This window comes from Carassius auratus, chromosome 20 (genome assembly GCF_003368295.1).
Source record: "Carassius auratus strain Wakin chromosome 20, ASM336829v1, whole genome shotgun sequence".
NCBI lineage: Eukaryota > Metazoa > Chordata > Actinopteri > Cypriniformes > Cyprinidae > Carassius > Carassius auratus.
Window position 1 is genome coordinate 14,679,042 of NC_039262.1, and position 26,973 is coordinate 14,706,014.

Sequence of the window (26,973 nt, forward strand, 5' to 3'; positions counted from 1 at the left end):
TAACCCAGTACCTTTGTGATTCTTCATAGACATAAACAGAGAGAAGTAGTTCCGGCTACGATGTTCGATGTACGATGTTATATCTATAAAAAAAAATACATATTTTGCAACTTCTGCTAAATCATTAACTGCATTGACAAATAGAAGACTTAAAGGCTAAACCTTTAAAAAATGTAGGATGTTCTTTTTCTTTTCTTTATTGTATCAAATTTTTTTTTTAAACTTTACAATTCTTAAAACATAACAGAAAAAGCAATCTTGAAAACTTTTCTGCTTTGTTCTTCAATAAAGAATACAAATGAGTGCTCAATTCATTATGAACTGTTTCAGATGCTTTATATTAAAGAGTGACAGACTGACCAAATGATAAAGAGGAATTAGACTGATGGTGTGTCTTTATTATGTGAGCAAATGTTTGACCAATGAAAATATATTCACATGTAGTGTTAAAGCATGCAAGTTCATGTCTGTGCGTGAGGGCAACTGCGATTCCTTGTGGAAAATGACACAAATGAACAACAAAGATAGTTGAGAGCTTCTCGAGACTGAAGTGCTTATACTGCGGTTTCTTTGTATCCTATGCAGCTTCTAACCATCATAACACAACAATATACTCAACTCACAACAGTATTCCAAAACATGTTTTACAAAAGTTATTACTTTATTTTATACCCCTTCCATCTAACACACACTTTAATGAAATTAAATAAAATGTTAAGTGATCAGCTTTTGTTCTGCTGTGTGAATAATACACCATTTACTGAAATCTTGACTGAGATGAATGACTGAAATCAACTCTGAACTTGCTTGATTCAAGCAGTGAAATGATCCTTGTGTTTAATCTAGTGTCGACTCAGTATGCCACGACTAGACATCCGGTGGTTTATAACTGGAGATGGAAACCAGTGATCAAAAACAAATAATAAAGATTCAAATAAAACCTTTTAACAGGCAGTTTGGTAAATTTCATCAATACAACAAATGAAGTTGTAAAGCCATCAAGACAAAAAAGGAGGAAAAAATTCTTCAAACAAAAAGAAAAAAAAAAAACAGGCAAAGACCACTTTGTGCTTTCAAAATAATAAAAACATTTCATCTACTGTATGAAGCATAAAAGACACAATTTTCAAGTATACAAAACATGAAATATCACATAAAATACTAAAGTACAGCAGACAACATCATAAACTGGACTTAAAGAGAAGCAAAAACCAATGGTTTGTGAATTTGGGGTTAGAAACTGTTTTTAAAGGACATTTTTCAAGCAGTTTGTAATGTTATGGTAGGTAAAGACTACTGTCCACTGCAGAATAATCAGTAAAGATGGGTCAGCTGTGTGTCCACGTATGGGCCTGAAGTAAACTAAACCAGAGAGGGAACAAACACGTGCACAAAAGAATAATGGCACTATCACTGTCTGTGCTTTTACTATGAGTGATTGTTCTGTTCTGCTCAGTGGCTTTTCTACTACCAAAAAAACTATGTTATTGCAAAGGAATATTAGTAATATTTGATTAAAATGTCTGAGTGTCATCTTTTTCTTTTAAAAATAACAATATGCTATCCTTCATTCCCTCACTCAGTAAAGTTACAGCAATCCGATCGTGAGAAAGGCCTGCAGTGTCCTCACTCCACATCCTATGACTCAAAGAGCAGATTATATGCAAGCTTAAGTAGACATAGATGGTCAAAACCAATGTTTCGGAGTGTATTAGACTCTTCATCTGAAATGACCAGTGACATTATTCAGGCTCTTCAGGCGCTGACCAATCGGCTCACATAACAAACCATTTCTAAAAAACTGCATTCCTACGAAACACAAATAAGTTAAATGTTGAAGAAAATGAATATTGTTCTTGTCATGACTCAGATAAGCTTCACTTTGCTTATATACAGTAAAAGTGAGACAGTACAAGGCACACATTAATAATCTTTGAAATGTTACAGATGCATAAATTACGAATCCTATCACGACTTCATCTACTGTGCTAGAAATAGGGTGCCTAGTCAGAACGGCTAAAACTGTGTTGAATTCATGTGCTTCAGGAAAATTATTTGATCTAATGCTGAAAGACTAGGACCAGTCGAGTTGGTTTTGAGATTTTCATCAGACTGTGGTCGAATCCATGCATCTGATGACCCTCACAGTTTGCTCCAACAGTCCTAAGCAGCCCAGTCCTACCGATCACTGCTGTTCATCAATCTGAACTATTAAAGCTGTAGTTCAGTGCTGTATTTTCAGTGATGGAGAATTTGATATCTAAATGTTATGTTCTTAAACACTATTTGTGTTAGATACTGTCAACAAAGCTGCCAGGAAACAGCCCAGTTCGGCCATTTCTCTGAAGTGTTCCTTTAAACCAGCCGTCCTCTCGTTTTCTGTGCACAAACACAATGTCTCCCTCCTTGAGCTCCAGCTCTGCTTCGCTTTGGGGAGGGTAGGATACCATCACACGGTACCTGGAGGAATGGTAAAATGTGACGTTTATAAGTCAAGTCATGGTTCTTCTCAAGTATGTTGTGTGAATGTTGATTTCTGGCTGTTAAAGGGTTACTCCACCCTAAAATAAATATTACCATTAATCACTTACCCCCATGTCGTTCCAAACCCGTAAAAGCTTTGTTCATCTTTGCAACACAATTTAAGATGTGTATTCCAACCTTAAGCAGCAGATTTAACATTCAAACCATTTTGAAATATTGCAAAAACAGTATGTAAATAAAACTTCTCATATATGACATTCTCATATGTCAAAGAGAACAAACCATCACTTCCGAAGAACTAAATGAAATGAAAAAACAAACCAAAATGGAAACTGACATGATCGTTATATTGATAAGATGTGAATGTTCTCCAAAATTGCACTATAGTGATGAGGAGATGAATTGTAGAATAAAGTAATTATTTTTATTTTCTTTGCGTACAAAAAGTATTCTCATCACTTCATAAAATTACGGTTGAACCACTGATGGCAGACGGACTATTCTGACAATGTCTTTCATACTTTTCTAGGCCTTGACACTAATATTTACTTGGCAGTCTGTAGGACAGTCACAAGTCTCCCGGTTCTCATCCAAAATATCTTAAATTGTGTTAGGAAAGACGAACAAAGCTTTTATGAGTTTTGTAACGACATGGGGGTAAGTGATTAATGACAAAATGTACATTTTGGGGTGGAGTAACCCTTCAAGGCCTTTTCACACAAAAGACGACAACAACCTTTGAAAAAAGCTTTACAAATTTTCAGAAATTTGACAGAATAGCAGATTCCACACTACAACTATAACAATAATGGCACAGAGGAACGATATCATTCGAATCACTTTCAGAATTTTTTTTTTACCAGCTGATGAACGACAAACACATTGACAGTCAATCTGAATCCATTCTGCTTTAAAGAGCTCAAGCAACGATTTTTGACTCATCTGATCTAATGAGATGCTGCAACTAAGAACTGTATCAATTAAACACAAATAAAAAAAGTCATTTCATAAAAAAATTATATTATTTTGAGAAGCACATTTTAATATAAAAAAGTAATTTATTTCTGCTATAATTTTTTCTGAGTTAAACTAACTTTGTCGTAAAGTCCTCTGAGTTTCATTGTGTATTTGATGCTAGTTTCTCTCAAATTAATTTGTGAAATGCTGGTGAAGTGGCTCTCAGAGCAGCTCTGGAGATGAAGTTTCTGTGGACTGTCCTCATATATTGATATATATATCTTCATGTCTTATGTTTGAGTTTTTACATATGACTAACTTACTGAGTTAGTACATAACACCATTCATTCACACAAAGAACTTACTAGTGATTTAGTATTTCCTCTGTGTGATCAGCTGTTAGATTAATCTATATTAAGTAAAACGGTCCAAAACTTATCATCGTTATCAAAATATTTTTTATTGCAATCTTGATATGATACTTTTTTTCACCCAGCCCTAGAGTCATTATAGTTGTCATTCTAATGTTTTATGTAACAAGTTTTTATTGAGGTTTTCATCTACCTTTCACACACGATTGGCCGGCCGTCATGCTGCATTGAGAGGAGGGAGGAGCATGGCTGTCGTGGAGGCGGGGCTATTGGGGCAGTGTTGTCTTGGGAGCTTGCTCTGTGTGACGCTGTGTCTGTGTTTGATGAAGACGAGGACACAGAGAGCTCAGAATCAATCAAACAGACCCCAGTACGGCCGTTGTGTCCTGCTGCCACCACTGTGGAGCTTGATGGAGCCATCTCAGGTCCGACTGCCCCCTGGGGCATTTCCATGGCAATAGACTGCTCCGCCTCCAGTGTAGGGGAAGATGGGGGAGATGGGCGGAGCTTCTTTTTGTTCGACAGCAGTTTCAACAGGCCTTTCTTTTCTCTCTGAAATGACACATTTGATTCTGTTTACATGAAAAGGTTGAGTGCATGAACAGAAATGTGTGAGGTTCATGGAGGATGTGTGACAAATAAAATCAATATAAATACCAAAATCAGGTCCAAACATGTTTGGACGATTCATAGTCTGAAGCTTAAAAAAACAAAACAATACTGAAGTCTGTTTATCATACTCCACATGATTTTTTTATTATATCTGTCAACTCAAATCTGCAGACTGGTGTCAACTTCTCCAAAGTTTGTGTAGTGTATTTCAGCCTTAAGCAGCAGATTTAACATTCAAACCATTTTGAAATATTGCAAAAACAGTTTGTAAATAAAACTTAAATCTCATATGTCAAAGAGAACAAACCATCACTTCTGGAGAACTAAATGAAATTAAAAAACAAAATGAAAATGGAAACTGACATGATCGTTATATTGAAAAGTAAAACATTAAGTTGCACATATTTGAGAATCTGAATATCAGATAATAGATCTATCTACCAATTAATCAATCTAGTTTATGAAATAAAATCTATCCATCATTCACACAGTGTTATTCTGGCTGCAGAGTATCATGTGTCATGTGGCCCGTCATTGTGTAAAAAGGAATGTGATTCATTTTAAAATGACAGTTGAATTAATATTAAAATAAAATAAATAAATTATTAATATTAAAATTAGTATTATAATATTTAAAATATATGTACAAACATTTTACAATTAATAAATTATTTGCACACAGAAAAAAAAAACCTTGAATTTTAATGTTTGTTAGTGATGGCGACAGATGCCTTTTGTCTGAAGCAGCTCCTGTGTTATGTCATGTGATGGTAGCCAATCATCCCAGTGCAATATTTACTGAGCCACACATGACTTAAACTGTTACATCCATATAATAAATAATGAAAGACAAAAAAGTAAAAAAAATTAAATAAAACAAATAATTAATAAATAAAAATAAAACTTTGGAAAGGAACCCGGTCTACTGCCATAACACAATCATATTATTTAGTCCTGTCGAATGATCGCATCATAAATAAAACTTTTTGTTTACATAAAATACAGTATGTGTGTGTACTGTGTAAATGTATTATGTATATATAAATACACACATACAGTATACAAATACTGAAAATATTTCCATTTTTAATTGATATTCTATATAAAAATTTGAAATTTATAAACTTAAAATATTTTTCTTAAATATATACATGCATGTGTGTGTATTTATATATTCATAATAAATATACACAGTACACACACATATATAATGTAAACAAAAACTTTTAGTTTGGATGCGTTTAATCATTTGGCAGCACTAATTATTTTATTTAATATCGTTTGTACTTTTTTAATTGACTCTGAGTTGCTTTAATCACTGTAATCCACTTTATTAATTTTTTTATAGCATTTTCATTATATCAATAATTACTCTAGTACTATTATCCCAGCTATCCAAAACAAAAAGAATGAAAAACATTATTTCAAATAAAGCTACACTGTACATGTAAGAGTACCAAGAAATGTCCCAGAACGTTGAGCTAAAGTGAACAACACTCAGGTTTGTGTCCTCTGGGTTCGCAGAACAGTCTGAATCATAAAAACTGATGATTTCAGCTCTATATCAGCAGGCTTAACCATCCAGCTCAGCAAATGAGGTGAAACTGAGAGTTTCTAATAGCCAAATTCCTTACTGCAGCACATTAAAATAACACTGATGGGAGGGAAATGCAAAAAAGAAACCACTTAAAAAGCTGTAGTTGTTGTAAAATGATTAGTTCAACAAGTCTCACCTTGCAGTCTTTATCCAGTCTACAAGCAACACCGTGATTCGAGGCTGAACCGAGAGATTTTGTGCTGGCAGGAAGTGCTACAACAGAGACAGGTCTCATGGCATCACTGTCCAGAGAAGCAGCGCTAACATTAGGAGGGGTCAAGGAGGCGGCGGCACAGCTCATAGCCACACCGACTCTGGCTGACGAGGACCCTGGACTGGAGCCGAGGACAGGTGACGCCTGAAGAACCACAGCTGTGCTAGGAAGGTAGGACAGAGGATTGTGGGATTGGATGGGTGTCACTGCTGCCGTAGGCCGGTCCTGACTATGACTCACAGCTGGTAAGGAAAAAAGATGGAATAAAAGAGAGATGATTTATGTGATGACAAATCTGAGTGCCCATTATAAAGATGTTTTTAAACATAGTTTTTAGAAATACTATATTGCAATCATGTTGGTTTTATGATTTTGAAAAAATAAATAAATCCATGAAAAGTATCAATTTAGTTCATGATTATTGTTTGCCAAGCAATAATAATAAAAAAGATAACTAAATCATAAAAATATGCCAAACAACTTTCTTTTCAATAATTATTTCTTTTTGGAATGTGTTTTTCCTCAAACTAATTTTAATTCAGAAGTTAAAAATGAAATTACATCATAAGCACACAGGCCTGTTTCTGAAATACATTTCTGAGTGGTGTTTTTTATTAGGTGCGTGTGTGCATGTAATTCTACCTGTCCTGACCGCACTGCGTGCTTGGTTAACGGTCATCTGTGACGTCACATGCATGAGCACTTTGGGGTGCTGTCCAGAGGGTACATGTGCAGCTGACACTACAGCAGCAGGAAGTGGGCAAGACGGGGTGGGATTTGGGCAGACTGGGAGGGGTTTGCTGGGGTCGACACTCCCCAGGGCGGCTCCAAGAGGAGCAGAAGCGGGGCTGACGATGGTGACACCACGTCCCGCCTGTGAACACAGGGTCAGGGGAACTTTTGGCTGACTGCTGCCAGAAACCGTCCTGCAGAAAAAGGAAGAAATATGAGGTCAATACTCAAGTGTCTAAACTGACACTAGTGCTCACCCTGAATCTTTTGACATTGCAACACATTTTACAGCAAATAAGCCGAAACATCTGTACATTTACAGGCTCTTATGTAGTTGTATTCTCTTTTAAATCACAGGTCAGATGAAGAAGAGCTGTAAGAAAGACATTCTGAAGACATCTGTACAATGGTTTGAATGCCTTTAGATAATGTGTTCGTACTTCCGCTCAATTTCAGTTTGCTTCTGTACTCAGTCTGAGATAGCAAAACATCTCCCAGTTTTCCTCCGGCTCCAAACCAGCCGGCCAATCAATGAACAGAGAGTGGGCTGAGAGCCATGACGTAGATGCTAAACTAAGCATAAGCGCAGAGTTTAAGACTGTAGTTTAAGCTAGGGAAATCAAAAACGCCAGCGGACATGGAGACAAGGGACGCTATTCACTCTGTTGTGGAGAATATTCCCAGCATTTGCCAACTGAAGCCCGGACAAGAAGAGTGTATGTTTCACATTTTTAATGGAGGTGATGTTGTTGCCCTCCTTCCGACAAGCTTTACTGACATCATTTGTGCCAAAATTCCCTTTAGCAAAAATTAATAAATAAATACAATAAACTGACTAATCTCACGTGACTTTCTTTTTTAATTTGATAATCAAAACTATGATTGATGAGTTGTCAACAAAGTGTATCTTTTAACAATTCCATGTGTGAACGAGACTAGCGTGGAGACTTTATGTGTGGTGTGTGTTTGCCAGATCCAGATGACAAGTGTGTAAGTGTGTATCATACCTGTTAACAGGACTCATGTAGTTACCAGGAAACACTCCGATCTTGCCGGTGTGCATGGATGTTCCTTTAAACCAGCCGTCCTGACAGCGCTCCAGCACCAGAAACATCTCCCCCTTCCTCAATTCCAACTCATCTTCCTTACGAGGTGTGTAGGGAAACATCGCCACGTACCTGAGAGAGAATCCAACATTTAAAGTTTCCAACATTAAAAAAATATATACAAACAAAAGAGACACATTTCATTCTGTAAAGTTTAATTAATTTGAAATGGTATAATTTTTTTTTTTTTTATGTACTTATAAATAAATGTAGCATTTTTTAATTGTTTATCAATTTATCAATATTTAGAGTTTTAATTTGACTAAGATGCAGTACTGCTAGTCAAACAGGGGATGGCGCTGTTCCCACACGGCTATTACACATCATAACAAATCTACTCTCAGCTGTAAAATAATTTCCAAGGACACAAAAACCATAAAGTCTGTAAAAACCTCCTTGAAAATGGGAATGTCATGAATAACGGCCATAAACATACTTCACCCAGAGCATTATGGGCGACTCCAACACAAATCAGGTGTGTTTAGTTGATATGCAGACAAAAGGTGAAAGGTGAGAGGTCAGGGACTTAGGTTAAGTCCCCAGAGACTAGCCTTATTCCCTTTAGACATGACCTCTGACCCCTCACCTGTGTGTTCAGTCATGCTCAGCTGGCATTGGCTAACAACAAAGAGGCCAGGCTCATACTCTTTCTAACAGTATCTATCTCTAAAGTTGTTTATTTAAAGTGTGTGTATTTTATGTTGTACTCACACTGTGGGTCTCTGACGGCCACTCTGGTCACCCGCGGCGGGCGACGGCCTCTGACCAGCATTCAAGGTGGCAGTGCCCACAGCTGAGGACTGTGACTGGGGGGGAGGAGGAGGAGGAGGAGGAAGAGCATCCTGAAATAATTAAACATACATTCTGTTAATATCATGTCTCCTACAAAATGATTTATCTATAAGAAACAATACAATTAAAGTCCATCTTGAGATCCATATTCATATTTATTTTGATGTCCTTTTACATACATGTATCTCATGTGTAGCAGGAAATGATGTCAGAGACATCCCAACAAAGTTTGGACAATGTCCAAAACCCTAATCCCACTGACTGTGACTTTCCAGCTTGTGTGCTGGTTGCTAACAAGCGGGTACTGTGGCTGTGGCAGGTGTTGTGATTGGTGGATATCCAGCCTGGGCTACATGTCTGGCTGAAGACGGATAAATCGGTTCCATATGGACCAACGCACACATCTGCAAACAGACTTTATGAGCCCAGTGGCACCACTACGAAAACAACTCTCACACTGTAAAGCTGGTTTTGTTGGTTTAAGTCACCTTTTTGTCTGTTCTTTTGTTTCAAGTTCTCCTACAGTGTTTTCTCTACTAATGCTTTTGATTTATTACTTCATATGTCCTGTGTTTACTGCTTAATGTGGATTTACTGTAATTAGGAAAAACTAAAAAACAACATCCTTCTCTCTGGAGGTTTTAAATTCCCTTTACGAGATAAGAGAGTCAACCGATGCACACTAAGGCCACCATTAGAAAAACAATGCTTTGGAAACAAAAGGAAACAGTACCCGCACAGCACTGCACACACATCAATCTCAGAGAGCCATTAGTGTCCAGCCCGAGGCCCACACAACTCCCTGAAATAGTGTGTGTGTGTGTGTGTGTGTTTGCATTGAGAGAGATGAAGGGCTATCAGATGGCAAACTGTCCCAGTTTAGCATTAGCACTGGGGTGTGTATGAATGTGTATTTATATGAGAATGTTAAAGGGAGAGCTGCTTACAGTCTGCTATGGTTATGTGAGTGTTTGTGTTTTGATACACTGTGTTCAAAAGTTATGATGTGCTTTAGGGGGGAGGCATTTAAAAAAAAAAACATCATCTTTAGAGAGTTTCTAACTGACCACTGAATTACTGTACTGAATTCAGTGTCTTTGTAAGCATAAAAAGAAAAAAAAGATTTAAGAAGTTGCTCCTCTATATTCATTTGCTTTAAATCATTGCAGCTACAGCCATAAATACAGTCTTTTAGTTAAAATCCACCGCCTCCAACTATAAACTAGGGTAATTACTATCAGACTCCAAATGTGCACCAAAACACTGCGCTTTTAAGACAATGCATTAAACTAAAAAGAAAAAAAAACAAAACTTAAAAGTGTCAAGACTAGGGCATCCACAATATAAGTTGATCACTACATGATTAGTGTGGCAAAATTAATTATTACAATATCTACAAAGATATGTTCTTTTCTTTTCTCCTGGCACACTCCTTGTACACTTAATAAATAAATAATAAAATGTAAAAAAGGATTTTAAATTTGTCCTCTGAATATGTCTAGTATACAGGAACCATCTGTAGAGTGACAAATCAATTTAATAAAATGTAATCTAAATAGGACTAGAGAGCAGACTATACTGTAATATTTCCAATACTGTGCACTTTAAACAGAAATCATCCCACAAGTAAGCATACCTTGAATTTTTTAAAACTTGATTCAACCTGACACAAGGAGCGTAATGATTCTGTTCACTCAGTGGTCATCACCCAAATCAGAAATGTCCAAAATGGCAAATAACAGCCATTTATTTGGTGCCTCGTTGACAAATGGCATACTGCGGAGTAATAGCAGTGAGTGCTGTTATACAGACAGGGTCATTATATATATATATATATATATATATATATATATATATATATATATATATATATATATATATATATATATATATATATACATATATATATATATACAGGTTAGAAGAATGTCATATGAATAAACTGAAAGGATGAGGGAGAACTTTGATATACAGAGTCGATTTAAGGACCTTGTCAGACTCACCACTGGAATAGAGGCATAGCTGGTTTCTGGAGGAAATGTGAAAACTGTCGCTGTGGTGACGGGACTGCTTGGTGGAGGAGTAACAATGAGTCCTGCTGTGCAAATGTGAACCTAAAAAAGACAAATAACAAGAAATGACAAGTTAATTAACCTTTCTTGAGCCGTTTCCACTCCTGGCAAGTGGAAGCAAGTTATGAGACGTATTATGAGAAAGAAATTCTACTTAGGGATGACACAGAAAGCCATACAACCGAGATACATTTGGGCAGATAGCCACATACAGTACATATGGCAAACTTTAATGCAATGAGACATCTTTAGAGCTACATGTCAGCCTACATTTGTTGTTCATGCCTTAAATCAAACCAGCTAAAGAACAACATTGACGGCCTTAAAACATCATGACCAATGAGAACTTGACTTTGGTAAACTAAGTCAAAATGACTTTTATTCTGGTCAGTTGGGATGAGTGAGCAAAATAATTAATGATTGGGTGCTACAGCCATTTAGATAAAGAGAAAAAAATCTTAACCAATCCCAAACGTTTGAAAGTTAGTGTAATAACACAATTAAAAGCTGCTCTACTGAAAAAGACTAAATTGCATTTCTTTACTTATTATAACAATAAGTAAAAAAGCTTAAAGACTGGATCTTTAGAATGGTTCAATACAGGACCGACTCATACAGGAAGTCAACTGTCAGCTAAACAATCATGTGCTCAATAAACTTTGTATAGCACATGTATAGTCACACTGGCTCTGTGTGATATGTACTTTTATTTCTCCCTGTCTGGAACGATCCTTCCTCTATCCTTTCAGAGTCACTAGCTATTTTCGTCTTCTAACAAGAGGTCATAAATCAGGAATAAAAACTGGAGCTTTACTTTGTCAGAAAACATTAATAGCACATGGACAGACCACCTAGGGCAATCAGGAGTGTGGGTGGTTATATTAAATCCACAGATGTTGGGATCACAGGGCTTCATAGCAAAACTACAGAAATAAACACACTTTCAGGATAAACCAAACCTCTGAGAGACACTACAAACCAGCCAGAATCAAACAGATTTGGAGGTTCAAAGGGACGAGCTGTAGAAATGTTCTGTGTTGTGACATTCAATATTTGGATCAGGTCCTGAGCGAGTGATGTGCTCTTTTTGAATGAAAACACTTCACCTGTGCTTCAGCAAATCAGACACACGAGTCTTCAGACGGATATTCCAGTAAAAAGAATAAAAAAATCCACACCTTACTTCTAAAAGTGTCTAGAGAGAAGCTCAAAATAGTCCTCATCAGAAAATAGACATGGACATAATTATACAGAAATGATAGCATCCATAATTTACTTTTAAGTTCGATTCAATTTCCTGTTCGCTCCTTCTCTCTGTGCCCGAGGGAAATGCAACTCTTCTGCATATTGTATGACTGTCCTGGGGAGGCATTTGTCATTAATGACATGACTTTTTTCAACATTCTTCACCTCAGGTCCAGACTTAGTTCTGTACTTCTCACTTCATGACTTGAATTTCCCAAAGCTAATAAGCCCAAACAACAGCTTAGACTCATTACAGGTAATGAAAACATTTACAAACTGTAAGAACTGACACAGCTCTCCACACTAAATAAAGAAAGAGGGACTGCTGTGTGTGCATATGCAAAGAGTATTAAGACAATTCAAGTTGCAATGATACTAAAGTAGTGACAGATCATTTTATCCATACTTTCACATATAACCAAGTGAAACAGATCATTGAACAACATTTCTTTAGATTCTATCCATACAGGAGGGACTTGAGAGTTGGTTTTATCTAGCATTTCTATCCAAACGATTCAAGGCATTCAGCATACACCAGCAGAGATATATGCAGTTTTACTTGAAGACTGAGTTATGTTTAAAAATTCCAAGATTAAATACAATATATTTAGAAAATGGTATACATTTTCACTTCATGCCAACATTGAGAAACTAACATTTCTCAGAACTTTTTTTTTGTGCCAAATTTTTTAACAGTATTCAAGGCATTCAGCATACACCAGCAGAGAGATATGCAATTTTACTGGAAGGCTGAGTTATGTTTAAAAATTCCAAGATTAAATACAATATATTTAGAAAATGGTATAAATTTTCACTTCATGCCAACTTTAAGAAACTAACATTTCTCAGAACTTTTTTTTGTGCCAAATTTTTAACAGTATTTTTTTTTACTGCATGAGCGTGTTAACCTGGGAGCTAAAACTGAATGTTTTCTCCACAGAGATTTCAGAAAGAGTAAGTGCTGGAGGAGTGTGTTGAAGTACACGTGAATCTATGTGTGTGTGTGTGTGTGTGTGTCTGTGCAAACAGCATATCTCCCTGCAACAGGCCTGCTCAGCTTCAGGGTGCATCACCTCTCAAGTAGCACCCCACAGGTTTGATTGTACAAGGTACTGAGTGAGTCAATGTGTGGGTTATAAACATACTGGAGGGTGCACAAACTCTCACAAATGATGTGTTATTCTTGTTGACACACCACTTCCTGCAGGTGAGAATGACATCAGCGATTGCCGATTGGATAAAATAAGCCAACAGCTGGATGATAGCACAGCACAGCTGCGTACAGGCCTTTCCAGGCAGAGTTTTCACAACGCTCAAATCATGCACATTTCCTTTGCCAAATACTTTTTTTTCTTACAAGAACAGTATTGTAATTCAACCCCCGAATTCACACAAGATTAGTTCACACTAACAAAAACTCACAAAACTGAAAGCTTCACTTTAAATGTAACTTTCTTTATTCTGTGGGAAATAAAATAAGATTTTGTGAGGAATACTGGGAATCAAACAACAATAGCTCAGTCTATCTTTAATGTTCTACAGGAGAAAGACAACCATGCAGCATGAGAGTGTTTATAAAAAAAAATATTTGACAAATCTGGACATCAGGTATGTAATACTTTTATTATTTCTGAAATGTAAAAAAAAAAAAAAAAAATCCACAGCACCACAATCCAAGACTTTCATTTTTGCTGACCCTTCAAAAGTGCTCAATTAATTTCTGGTATATTTTATTTAATAACTTCATTCCTACATCTGCCACTGTCAGTCTTGGGATTTTGTAGGTCTCATCAAACTGTGATTTATTTGTCAAGGGTGACTTTCAAACTTTTACTATTGTAACTTATAAAATACAAGTTGCAGCATTGAGATCTACATCAACAACGGGAACATATTTCAACTTTGTTCCGTGATTTTTTTTAAAGACATAAACTTGGAAGGCATGTCTGAAAGCTAAAGAGAACATTGCTGCTGTCGTTTTCTCCCACTAGTGACAACCACAATGACCACTCAGCAAAACATTTAAACACAGACTAATGAAATGAAGGCTCCTGTTCGGTAATTAGAGACGCATCCCTGCTGTGTTTCATAAAGCAGTGGGGAAAAAAAAATCAGTCGTGGCAAAAAGCGCCTATGCTTCTCTTTTTCATCACTTTAAACATCCTCATCTTTCCAAATGGCGACTTTCTCTCAGTCTTTCCTTTCTTTCTTTCCCTCAAACCAGAAATATATGAGAAAGCAATAAGTCTGTGGTTCTTATGTTCTAAATGTGTCACAAAAATTGTGTAAATCGATGCATAACTGCTGCCACACAGGAGGGGGATCACTTTACAGGCTCAAACAGGCTTTTATGAGATCTAGAGTGTCTGGATCATTATTAGCGCTAAAACGCCTAGATAGGAATGTTAAAAGGAGCGTGAGAGAGAAAACGTGGGCATGCAAGAGAGGGACAAAAAGGGAACCAGAGTGTCTATATTCATAGTACTAGATGACTTAAAAACAACAGATCTATTGTCATTGTGTTTTGCTGTTGTTCGGTTGCCTGACAACACTACTGGTGAAAAACAAAGATGGCAAGTATGATGGAGGGATAAATGAAACAATATGCTGCACTAAGAAAAAAGTAAAGAAAAAATGGGACAAAAAAAAAAAGAGCCCAATTATAGACTCATCAACAGACTGCAGATGATAAATATTCTGGTTACGCATGCAGGAAATGACTGGTGTCTTGTGTAAATATACTTACTAGGTGCGAGTACAAAACACTGCTGGTTTCATATTAACACACAAAGACGAATTCTGTTGCTTGAGAAACTGTCTCGTGTTCTTAAAGCGTTAACACATGTTCACTAAAGCCACCACACATGCTTCCTCATTCCATCTGCACCTAGGGCTGTGACGGTATGGGATTTTTTCTTACCGCGGTGATGAAGCAACAAGAATCGCGATTTGGCGGTTAATTAAAAAGTTAATTATAAGCAAAGATGAATGTGTTTATAGTTCAAATCACACATCATATGCAGTCCTGTAACTTTCAGCAAAAAAGAAAAAAAAAGTGCGGTGATGACCTCACACCGCGGTAGGCATCTCATTAATGCGGTATTGCGGTGATGCGGTTATCGTCACACCCCTATCTGCACCAACTATTCAATCTCATAAAACTCTGTATCGGGGTCAGCTTTCACAACACCCCGTCTCAAACGCTCCTTTATGAACACGAAAATGGATCCAAGAGCACCCAGACAGGCCGAAACTAAGATGACAGAGGTATAATGTGTCCTCTGCTCCAGAGAGGTTGTTGGGCAGGTGACGACATCAATGGAACAAACACCATGGAGAAAAATGTTCCAGTAAGCGGTGTGCTTCTTTTACGATCAAATTCACATACAAAGGAAGTCTAATACTGACACGAGAAGTGTGGAGATATCGGTTCAACAATGAGAGAATTTCTTCTACTTCAGGTTGCTTCTTTGACAGTTTCAGGTCACAGCAACTAGGGGTGCAAGACCTCTTTAAAACACTTCTCATGTTTGTATACTGCCACAAACATTACCAGTTATGTGCCAAAAAGTGTACAAAATAAAACATGAACTAAGTCTCTTATACTAACCAGGGGCCTGTTCTTCGTACGTCGCTAACTCAGTTAGCTGGATTTGAATGTTGACGATTTGGCGTGATCTTGGATCATTTGGTTCTTCGAAGCTCATCTCGGAGCTGCTGTCATAGCAACAGGTCCGTTAGCTTAAACCTGCTCGGGAGCAGCTTATTTCATGAAAACAGGATTAGATCGCTTCTTTTCAACGAGAACTGATACTCAAAATATGTCTGCTACCACCGCTACTTTATTACAAGAGTATCGTACTGATCCAGGGACAATAATTTTAAATAATAATTAGGGCCGGGACTCGATTAAAAAAATTAATCTAATTAATTAGAGGCTTTGTAATTAATTAATCTAAATTAATCGCATTTTAATCGCAGATAAATATTTGACCTGAGAACAGATCGAAGTAATTTTTTTTTCACATGGATTTATTGTATACCATTGAATAATGACTGAATACATAAGCTTAAGCAACAAAATATTGTTTATTTTTGTTCAACCAAGTCTAGCAGACCAGTGCAATTTTTGCCATGAAGTGTAGCAATAGCATATTTAGAAACAATTTAGAAATAGTACATTTCAGAAATTCAGGAAGCTTATTGGTGCTGGAACGTTCTGTAAAGTGTTTTTTTTTTTTTTTTTTTTAAGTAAAACACAATACTGTCAATTACATTCAGAACATTAGAAACACTGACTATTAGAAAACATCTCTCTGTTGCTTCAGAGGCCATAACATACTAAGTCCAACTCTCAATAACCTTGGCCAAAACAATAAAGAGTTCAACATAAACTGTTGCACCAACAAAATAATACATAGTTCAACATAAAGTGTAAAGTCCACGCTAGCTGCTATATGTTTTGCGTTGAGGTGATACTTGAGGTTCGATGTGCTGCGGTGATATGCGAACGCTAGTTGGTGCTTCAGTATAATCGGTCCCACCGAAACGCATCCAGTGAGAAACGTTCCGCGGTGCAAAAAGAAGTTGAAAAATGTGGGAATTTTTTTTCTGTAATTAATTAATCTTAGTTAACGCGTTATTTTTTGTGTAATTAATTAATCTCAATTAACGCGTTAAAGTCCCGGCCCTAATAATAATCATTTAAATTTTTTTTTTTACAAATAATATAAAAATGCTTTGTAGTCCATAACAGCCTACTATAGACACAGCCAGTTTTACTCACTGAAATATTTATTTGTCATAAAATTATTACTTCATAATTGTATTGGAGTCTTACACACATGCTACACAGATAATGGAGTCGTGCATTATTTTGAGTGATGACTGCCATTATAAGAGTGGCTTGATGGAGCACAGGAGATGCAGATAACATGATATTGACCCTTAAGAAACTTTCATTAATGCTGTCATGTAACAAATCTGTCCAAATATAAAATGAAATGAATAGATAATTTCTACATTGAAATAAAAATGTAAAGACTGCAAAACTATTATAAATTGCGAATCTAAATAATTGGGAATCATGAAAAAAATTCTAATAAAATAAAAAGATGTATCTATTATCTGTTTCATGTATCTATTATAACATTTATTTAGTTTTGTTTGCTTGGCTGTTTCCTTATAAAAGTCCAGAAATTTGTCAAGTTTTTCGTCAGGTGTTGTTTTAAATTATATGACGTCATTACATTGCTGTCTTGCCAACAGCCAATCGCTGCACTGCTGATCATGGTTTCGAGTATCGATACATATCCCCTTTTAAACCAACACATGAACGCGCAATTATCTCAGATAACTCAATCCAGCGATACTAATCATACACCACAGGTGTGTTCGAAGAACCCAATTAGCCGGATCATGATTAGCTCGATGATATCATCTTGGATGTGTCATTTGATCTCGGATGTAATAAGCGACGTACGAAGAACGGGCCCCCAGGACTGCATTTATTTGATTTGATATACAATTATTTTACATTTGAATACAATTTAAAATTGAATTCCTTCATTACAGGAATAAATGTTAATGTACTGTGGTTTAGCATAAGAGCCTGACACTCAGTGAGTCCTAAAATCTTTCAAACAAAACAAATAAAAGTGAGTGTAAAGAAAAGGGGGAAAAGTCACATTCCTGGAAATTCCTTCGAGCCCCCTCCACACCAGAACATCTGCATGAAATGACATGTCTGTCTCGCGTCTCCATAGAGACCACACTGCTCTGAATCCAGTGGAACAGCTGTGACTGTCATTCCAGGACTGCTGCAGTAACCTCTGTGAGTGAGTGGAGGGGGGAGAGTTTGATGTGGTGGAGCGCTGTCACGCACCAGTGGTCTCAAACGCTCGGACAGCATGTTGGACTGTGTGGAATGAGAGAGAGTAACTGCTGACAGAACAGGAGAGAACAGTGTGGACAAGCATCAGAGCTCTGCAGTCTGGGTAGGATGTCTGACATGATGCTCACTTTCCTTTCCCTTCAAGCTATCATTTTACAGTTGTTTGATGAATTTCAACATTAGGCATTACACTACGGCACATTCCCTCATGTTCACTGTCCTCAAACCATAATTGTCAGCTGAATAGATCTAACTAAAGCAACACACAAAAAGTGGACATACCACAACCTTTGAATAGTACAACAAATTTATGTTTCGAAATCACACAATCTGTTACTGTCTCGTCACTCAGTATACGGACTCTCAGTCACTACACAAACTTGATTTGAATAGGTCAGGATCAAGCAACTGCCAAAGTCAGACTGGGTAAGATATTGAATAGTCATGTTATACTTGTGATTATTATGGTGGAGATATAAAATAAAGCAAAATTATAAACACCTTTTTACTTTATATTGCACCATTAAGCTTGCTAAAGACATTTTCAGTTTATGTTCATTTACTGTACTTATAATTCTGTTTTTAGTTAGCCGTTATTAATATGCAGGACATTGAAATCATTTATAAATGATTGTTGACTTTTCACTTTCACTTTTTTTCGAGATCCGCGTTCACACATAGCCTTCTCTACGATTTCTTCTATACTATACTTCTTTATTTCACAAGATTAGATGTTGTCAGTGGTGGTCAGGATGTGCAGATCATTCACCATCATCCTATCATTCATCTCTTCTTACCTCTCTCTGTTTATGTGAATTTTATGTACTGGCAACTCCCTTTAGTGACTCCGTACAGCGCATTATTCGTTTTCCCTGCCTTTCCGAGTAAGGATTCACTATTCGGGCACATCCCTAAACAGCATTCACATTAGCCAATCAAAACAAACTTCTCCAAGTATATGAGAAAGCCTTGTTTTAGGTGATCATGTCACATATGCTTTGACACTGGAGTTCAAGATATCTCCAAGGAAAGGCATTAGTGGGAGTCCATTCTGAGCCTGACTTTCTTCTTTCCTCTGTCTATCTTTAAATACATATGTGCAGATCCCACTGTACTGAGTGTGTTTGCGAGTGCATGTGAACTTATCAGGCTGTGTAACCATGGTCACAGCTGAGAAAAAGCTCATCTTCAGTGAGAAATGATGTCCTTACCACCACTCAGTATGAGAACTAATCTATATATAACATGGAGAGAGAAAAAGGGGATGAGGAACAGAACATTTAGAGGTCAGCCACCATTATGCGGAAATAATCATCATCATCTTCCTCTCCTTATGGATGATCTGTTTCCCCATCACCAAATCTCTCTAACATCGCAAGGCTGCATGAGTGTCAATCCATTCATCATCTCTCACCTGTGAAGGTGCGCTGGAGGACAGGCCTCCGCTGAGCTCTCCGATCCGGGCCGCTGCTGTGGGGTTGGAGGAGCTGATCAGAACCGGGCCGCTGATCTCCATGGAGTGTCTCTGAGGTGGAGGGGCCAGGCAGGGTTTATGGGACATAGTCAGAGAGGTGAAAGAGTGTCGCTTCTTACTGTTCTTCTTCTCTCCAGTGGCTTTCTGGGTGCCGTTAGCCTGGGGGCCTGAGGAAGAGGAGGAAGGCCCTTCACTAGAGTCTCCTCCACCTTCAGATGGCTTGTCCAGTTCTATAAGCTGTCGTGCTGCACTGTTAAACTGAAAGTGGAACAGAGTTTACACCTCATACTATTACGAGTATATCTAATTTAAGACTTTTAGAAATGTTGCAAGCCAGATTCGAACCCACAATGCCAATTTGAGCACTCAGTATGCACTTATCTGCTACGATGAGGATTGATTAAATTCTGCTCTAGATGCTGAATACAGGTGTAGAGGGTTTAGGTGTAGTCTTACAATGGATTCATTTATGCACATGTTATTTGATTTGTTAAAGTATTAATAAATTAAACAATATAAGATACACTGGCAAGAACACTAGCAAAGTACACGGACAAGAAATAAGAAACCATACTCAAAAAAAGATAAGGCCTGATTCCATTTCCAAGTCACTCTTTGAAACCATATACATTTATGGTTGCAGAAGGTGACATGGGAACAGAAAAACCTACCCCCCCTCCCCGTTACTCTCTTTCAAGTACCTGAGTGAATGTCACTTTTGATGTCACCGCTACCAGATATTACTTTCTCAAAAGCATTCACTTGGAAAAAGTCTGGTTTAGTGGAAATTGCCAGGGCTTTTGTGCAAGCTCAAAGCCTCCACCCCTCTCCTCCCTCGTTCTCTCGCTCTGTGTGAGAGAGATGCTATTCAAGCAGCACCATTCTGACAGAAGCTATTTTTGAATGTCTTTTGATGGTTATTTTTTTCCCACAGGTTAGACACGTGGCTGGTGGAGAGCTCACGCTGGCTCTGCAAGGGTTCATAAAGGTTTTTGCCTATGTTTATTGGAGGAGGGACACGAGGTGTTGTGAGATGTGAGCTGCTGCAACACGTGAAGTTGGCTATGATGATTGTACCTATGCTTGCTTGAGGTCAAGTGATTCAAGAGAGCAGTGTTTAAAGACAAGGCTGTTCATGTTCTGAAGATTTGTATCAGAGAAAAATGTAAAGGCTGATGAGGTTTTAATGCAACTCAAATAATTTGGAACAATATGACGGGTCTTTGAGATCTTAAAGAGATGTGCTTTTCAACAAGAACAGAAACAAAGACATGGTTGGGGTGAAAAACCGGAAAAATGAACAGAATGTGACAACAAAAACAGCAACAAATGATAGTAAACTTTTAGAAGGTTTCCAGTAAAAATCTAAAACATTACACTTGAAAACATCAGGGAACAATGATAGTTTTAAATAAAACCGATATGACTCACCTCTACATATGATATAGGAAAGATGCCAATCTTATCTCCCAGCATGCCTTCTGCCCAGTTCTCATCCACACGACGAATCACAGTAAGAATATCATCCTGAGGGCAGAGAGAAAAAAGCAGGTTCCTTGTTATTCAGCCAAAAGCCCTCATAGCAAGTTGCTAAAAAGTTTATAAAAAATAGTGCAACTCCAAGGCATCAATGAAAGCCAGGCATTTTATTTTTTTAATCAAATTCTTTCCAAAACACAAATGGCCCGAGGGAATCAACACTTAGGTTGCAGGCAGAAGAAAATGTTTTTCCATTTTCCAATTTCTCCAACATTAAAACAGTGCTGTTAGCTCACCCCAAAAGTATTCAACTCCACGTCTTTCCAAACCTGTATTATTTTCATTTTAAGTGAAACATACAAAAAAAGAAATTAAGCTTCTTTTCCATGCCAATAAGGCGCCCATGGGGTGCTGGATCTAAAAACGGCTGCAAAAGAATTTCGTAGTTTATGACACCCAATGCATTAAATGTTATCATTTGTTTTTTAACTTGGAAACGGAAGGTGTGTGTGAATGAGTAAAGAGTAAAGATGAAGGCCGAAGTCTGTTGAGCGAGTAGATTTCCAGCACCTTTGAAAATGGCAAGCAGTCCTTGTCAGCCTCCTTGTCTTTCAGCTCAAAGTCATACAGGGCCTTGCATTGAGGGGGCGGCTGTGGGAGAGGTTTGATGACCTGGACAAAGTTGGTGGGGAAGAATCCATGGACTCCGCCCATCTCTCCATGGTACCAGTTTTCATCCACCTGCCGGCGCAAGATGATGATGTCACCCTTGCTGAACTTGAGATCTCCGGGTTCTTTGCCATCATAGTTGTATAAAGCCTTGGCACAAGGTAGCTGAGGAACTCCCTGCAGGAAAGAGAAAAAGAAGTGGAGGATTACTAAAAGTGGGAGCCCAGGGTTTCCAAAGCAACTTGGATTCATGTATAATGCAAGATCAGCACTCAAAAGCACATTCATTTTTCAAACTCATAGGACAGGCAAAGGGTGACCGTGATAACCACATCCAGCTTTCATAGAGCGTGACCACGAGTGGAGTGGAGGAGGGTGTTAAGTTTAAATTGAAGGCAGAGATTCTATAATAAACCCCTTGCTGCAAGGTTTTTTTTAAAGCCTATACACTGCTATCTTTGGAGCCTATCACATACTATCCATAACATGGACATCTGCGATATGAAAAGAAACAAACAACCATATATATAACAGAACACTACCACATAAGATCACTGCTAGCTTTTGTGCTGCATATGAGCAATCAGTCTGTCTGGCTTGTCTTTCAGCCTGACCTTGTTGGCTTGTCTCTCTGTTTGACTGTGCCGAGCTGCTTTTTCTGTCTGTCTTGCACCGTCTGTGTTGCTTAACTTACTGACTGCCTCCTTGTCTGACAATCCCAAAATGCCCTGGGATATGCCAATGGATTCACAATGTTGTGGGGCAAGCCCATTTATCAATGTGCGTGAAGTTTTATGGTGCAGAACCAGTCGTCTGGAACTGGTCAAAGCTCCTTTCAGGCCTGACAATGATCCACAGCCAGAGAGAGGGAGGAGGCAGCAGACGCAGTACTGCTGAACTGAATGAACCCTTTTCAGGCAAACTGTTCAAGAGAGGGGCCCTCTGTCCAAGAAAACCCCCCAACACCCAGCATAAAGCCCCATGGGCTTCCTCCACTGTAGCATGCATCTCCTGAGCACAGTGAGGAGAATGATAATCACAAAAAATGACAAAAAGAATCAGAATATCATTATGTAGACTAGAAGGTATTAAAAAAGGAAGGAAGGAAAGAAGACAGATGGGTGGTGGTGTGGACAGGCAGGTAGGTAGGAATAAATTAAGAGAGGAAGAATAGAAGGAATGTACTTAGAAAGCAAGGAGGGTGGCTAGGTAGGTAGACAGGAAGGCAGCAAAGAAGGCAGACAGGTAGAACAGAGAATTCAGTAGGTAGGTAGTGAGTAAATAAAGAAAGAAGGTGGGAAGGCAGATTGGATAGAGTAGGTAGGTAAGTAAGAATTAAGTAAAAGAGAGGAAGGAATGTGGAAAGGAATGAATATGGTTAGGTAGGTAGGCATGAGGGAAGGTAGGTAAGGAGACAGAAATGGAGGACATTTGTTATGTAGGCAGGCTGGAAGAAAGTCGAAAAGGAAAAGAGACAGATAGGTAAGAAGGAAGTAAGGAGTAATGTGGTTGGGTAGATATGTAGCTACTGTAGGTGGGTGGGAAGGAAGGTAGATATGTGGATAAGTGGGTATTGGGTAAGCAGAAGAATACAAAGGAAGTCTGTTATGTAGGCATTAAACGATTCATTTAGCTGACGCTTTTATCCAAAGCGACCTACAATTGCTATATATGTCAGAGGTCGCACGCCTCTGGAGCAACTAGGGGTTAAGTCTCTTGCTCAGGGACACATTGGTGTCTCACAGTGGATTCGAACCCGGGTCTCTCACACCAAAGGCATGTGTCTTATCCACTGCGCCATCAACACCCCATCACACTTCCTTGAAAGTGAAAAAGGAAGATGGTGGGTGGCTAGGCAGAGAGGTAGACAGGTGAGAAGGAAGCAAGCAAGAAAGAAGGTGGTTAGGTGCTTTAGGAAGGTAGATAAGAAGGAAGTTGGTTAGGCAGGTAGACAGGAAGGAACCAGTATGCAGATAAGTATGTAGGTAAGTAGGAAGGATGGAAGGAAGCAAGGAGGGAAGAAAGGAAGGAAGGAAAGAAAGAAAAGCAGATAGCATAGGTGGGCAGGAATGAGGGAACAAAGGTAGGAATGCACCGGTAAGTGTGTAGGTAAAAAGTTACTTATGAAGGAAGTAAAACAGGCAAGAAAGTAGGCAGAAAGAAAGGCAGGCAGGAAGAAAGGATGAATGAAAGAAAGAAAACATGGGAAACCGAAGAGAGAGAGACTGATGTGGTACTGTTCAGTCCAGAGGAGGATCAGACAGTGACTAAGCAGCACTCACCACAGAGAGGACAGACGGCCAGCCAGACACTGAGACAACTAACTAGAGGGCAAACTGACCTTTCAGAAACCACATCCCTTTCTCAAACTTAAAAACAAACCAAAAAGGAAATAAAGATTAACTTAAGAATTGTTATTTGCTCACAATTCTATGTAATTTGGACCGACAGCTTTTTTTGATGCGAGGCAATTCTGTGCCCAAGTCAATGGGCTTGAACAAATGAAAAATCAAAGCTCCATTCGTCTGTGCACCTCTCTGCTGTTTTCATCCCCCCTTCTGTGGGCCTCTCTCAGGCAGCTGTCAGCAGATCTGCAGATTTACCCACTTTGCTCAGCTTAGAACATGAAACAGACAGAAAGTGAGAGAAGAGGAAATACATGAAAGTACAAGGGATAAGATTGGAGGATAAGAAACAAACAAAAAAAGAATAGAAGGACAAAAAAAGAAAAGGAGAAAAAAAAAGTTTGATCAAATGAATGTTAGGACGACCAGTGTGTGTGTGTGTGTGTGTGTGTGTGTGTTTCTGTTCTAAGCCTTCCGTGTGAAAACGAAGGGCGCTAAAGATCACTTGAACTGGACCAACATGAAAGAACCACATTCAGGCTTTTATCCAGGCCAAACAGAGCACTGAAGGTGTGCGTGTGTATGCTTGCCCATTTGTTAAGGTTACATGAACCTCACTGGTTCTATTAAAAAAAAAAAGTAAGGCCACTTGTTGCCTTTGAGGCTTTCCAATCTCAAGACTCATCTTGCTCCAAGAACTCTTTCATGGGACATGAGGGATAAACACCAGTCTGTCTCCCTGAAGATCTAAAGAGTAAAACTGGATGAACCTGGATCAAAACTACACAATATTACACACTAATGCTCTGAACGTCCAACAGACCTGAAATCACTCACTGCTGTGCAGCTGCTTTATACTTGTCTTTCTGGAGGGAAAAACAACACCTTTATGTTGTTAAAACGCTCCACAGTGTTGAAGCAAATGAGATCATGATGTAAACAAGATACCTAAAAATACCTAGTAAACAAAATAAAAACCTCTGGTGGCTTTCAGAGAGTCTCCACTGCATGCATGCTGATCTATTCTCTCTAATTTTCAATTACAACAAATTTATAATTTTGTAGAATCTTTCCAGTGCTTTACAGTATGTAGTGCAATTATCACCAACATGCAGGGAAAAGAAAAGACTCATGAATGCAACCGTTTCTCAAATAAGTTGTAATTTTGCATTATAGTAAAGACCTGTTCGCATCTTGGATAGTTCACCAAAAAGTCCTTTACTCAAACTCATGTTGTTCCAAACCTAAAAGAATTTCTTCCTTCTGTTGACCAAAAAAGAAGAGTTGCTGGTAGCCACTGATTTCCATTGTATGGGGGAAAAAGTATTATGGAAGTTTATGGCTATCAGCAACCTGTTTGGTTGCCAAAATTTTTCCAAAGAAACGCACAGGTCTGGAACAACATGAGGGAGTAAATGGCAAAATAATTTTTTTTTAATTTTTTTTGGTGAACTATACCTTTGAGTTTAGTGACTGAAATTAATCTTTTACTATGCCGTTTTTATTTAGCCAAAAACTGACTAAAATTTCAGTTCAATTCTGTTTTACGTTCACAGGTGATGAAAAATGTTGTAGTACAGTACTTTATGAGACACCTTGAATTGAATCTTGAATCAAAGCTCCTTCGTGAAGTGCAAATGTAATTCCCACCTCTTCTTGTCATGGTTAAATGTCTTGTTTAAGGGCACATTGGTAAATAGTAAAAATATTGGTAGTGATAAATTTCATAAAAACGGAGAAAAAAAAAAAAAAAACTAAACAAAAAAATGGATTGGCTCTTAGATTTCTTCACACAATTTGGCTGGCAGCGATGTTTGATGTTTTTTAGCAGAGTGGAACCTTTCCATGATCTGTCAAAGCATGACAGCTAGACGTGCCTAATACAGCACTAATGAGAAATGTGTAATACAATACTAATGAGCTCTCACAGTCACAAGCCATCAATCACCATTAACGCTCTAATATCCACAAACATCCCTAACCATCTCTAAATCACTGTTAGAGGCAAACTAATGTCTTATCATACAGCCTTTTAGCTTACTCAAAGAAGACTCTTTCCAATCACCCCCTTTATTTATCATCTTTTCAATTCACACCCATCTCATCTGTGACCCATCACTGTCTAGATCATGATTTGGAAAGGCTGACAGGGCTCCAGACTAAAGAAATGACTAGGGAGTCACTAAGAATTGAACAGTCAGGAGTCAAATAAAACTTTTTGCTTCATAAATATATGAAAATGTCTCATGACAAAGAAAACATTTTAGTATTCTGACAACAATTTAAAGGCATAGTTCACCCCCCAAAAAAAGAAAATTCTGTCATTAAATACTCACCCTAATGTCATTCCAAACCCAGAAACTCATTCATCTTCAGAACACAAATTACGATACTGAATCTTACAATCTGAGACCCTGGATAGATAGCAACACAACTGACATGTTCAAGGCCCAGAAAAGTGGTAAGGACATTGTTAAAATAGTACAAATTCAACCTTACTTTTATAAATCTACAAGAAAAATGTCTCTGTGCAAAGAAAATAAAAATAATGACTTTATTCAACAATTTCTTCACTTTCACAGAAGAATGCACACACATGCATCGTGGTACTACATGTGTCAAAGACAGACAGGGAAGAGAAGAAATTGTTGAATAAAAGATATTTTTGTTTTCTTCGCGCACAAAAAGTGTTATTGAAGCTTTCATAAAATTAACGTTGAACCACTGATGACACATGGACTGTTTTATTGATATCTTACTACCTTTCTACGCTTTGAACATGTCAGTTGCATTGCTGTCTATGAAGGGTTAGAAAGCTCTCAGATTTCATCAAACATATCTTAATTTGTTCCGAAGATGAACGAAGGTCTTGCGAGTTTGGAACGACATGAGGGTGAGCAATTATTGACAGAATGGTTTTTGGGTGAACTG

At 37.9% G+C, this 26,973-nt stretch overlaps 1 pseudogene; it reads right to left on the bottom strand.

Moving 5' to 3' along the window:
* Positions 1-367: 367 nt before the first annotated feature.
* LOC113037746 (E3 ubiquitin-protein ligase SH3RF1-like) overlaps positions 368-26,973 on the bottom strand; it is a 55,913-nt pseudogene continuing 29,307 nt past the window's right edge.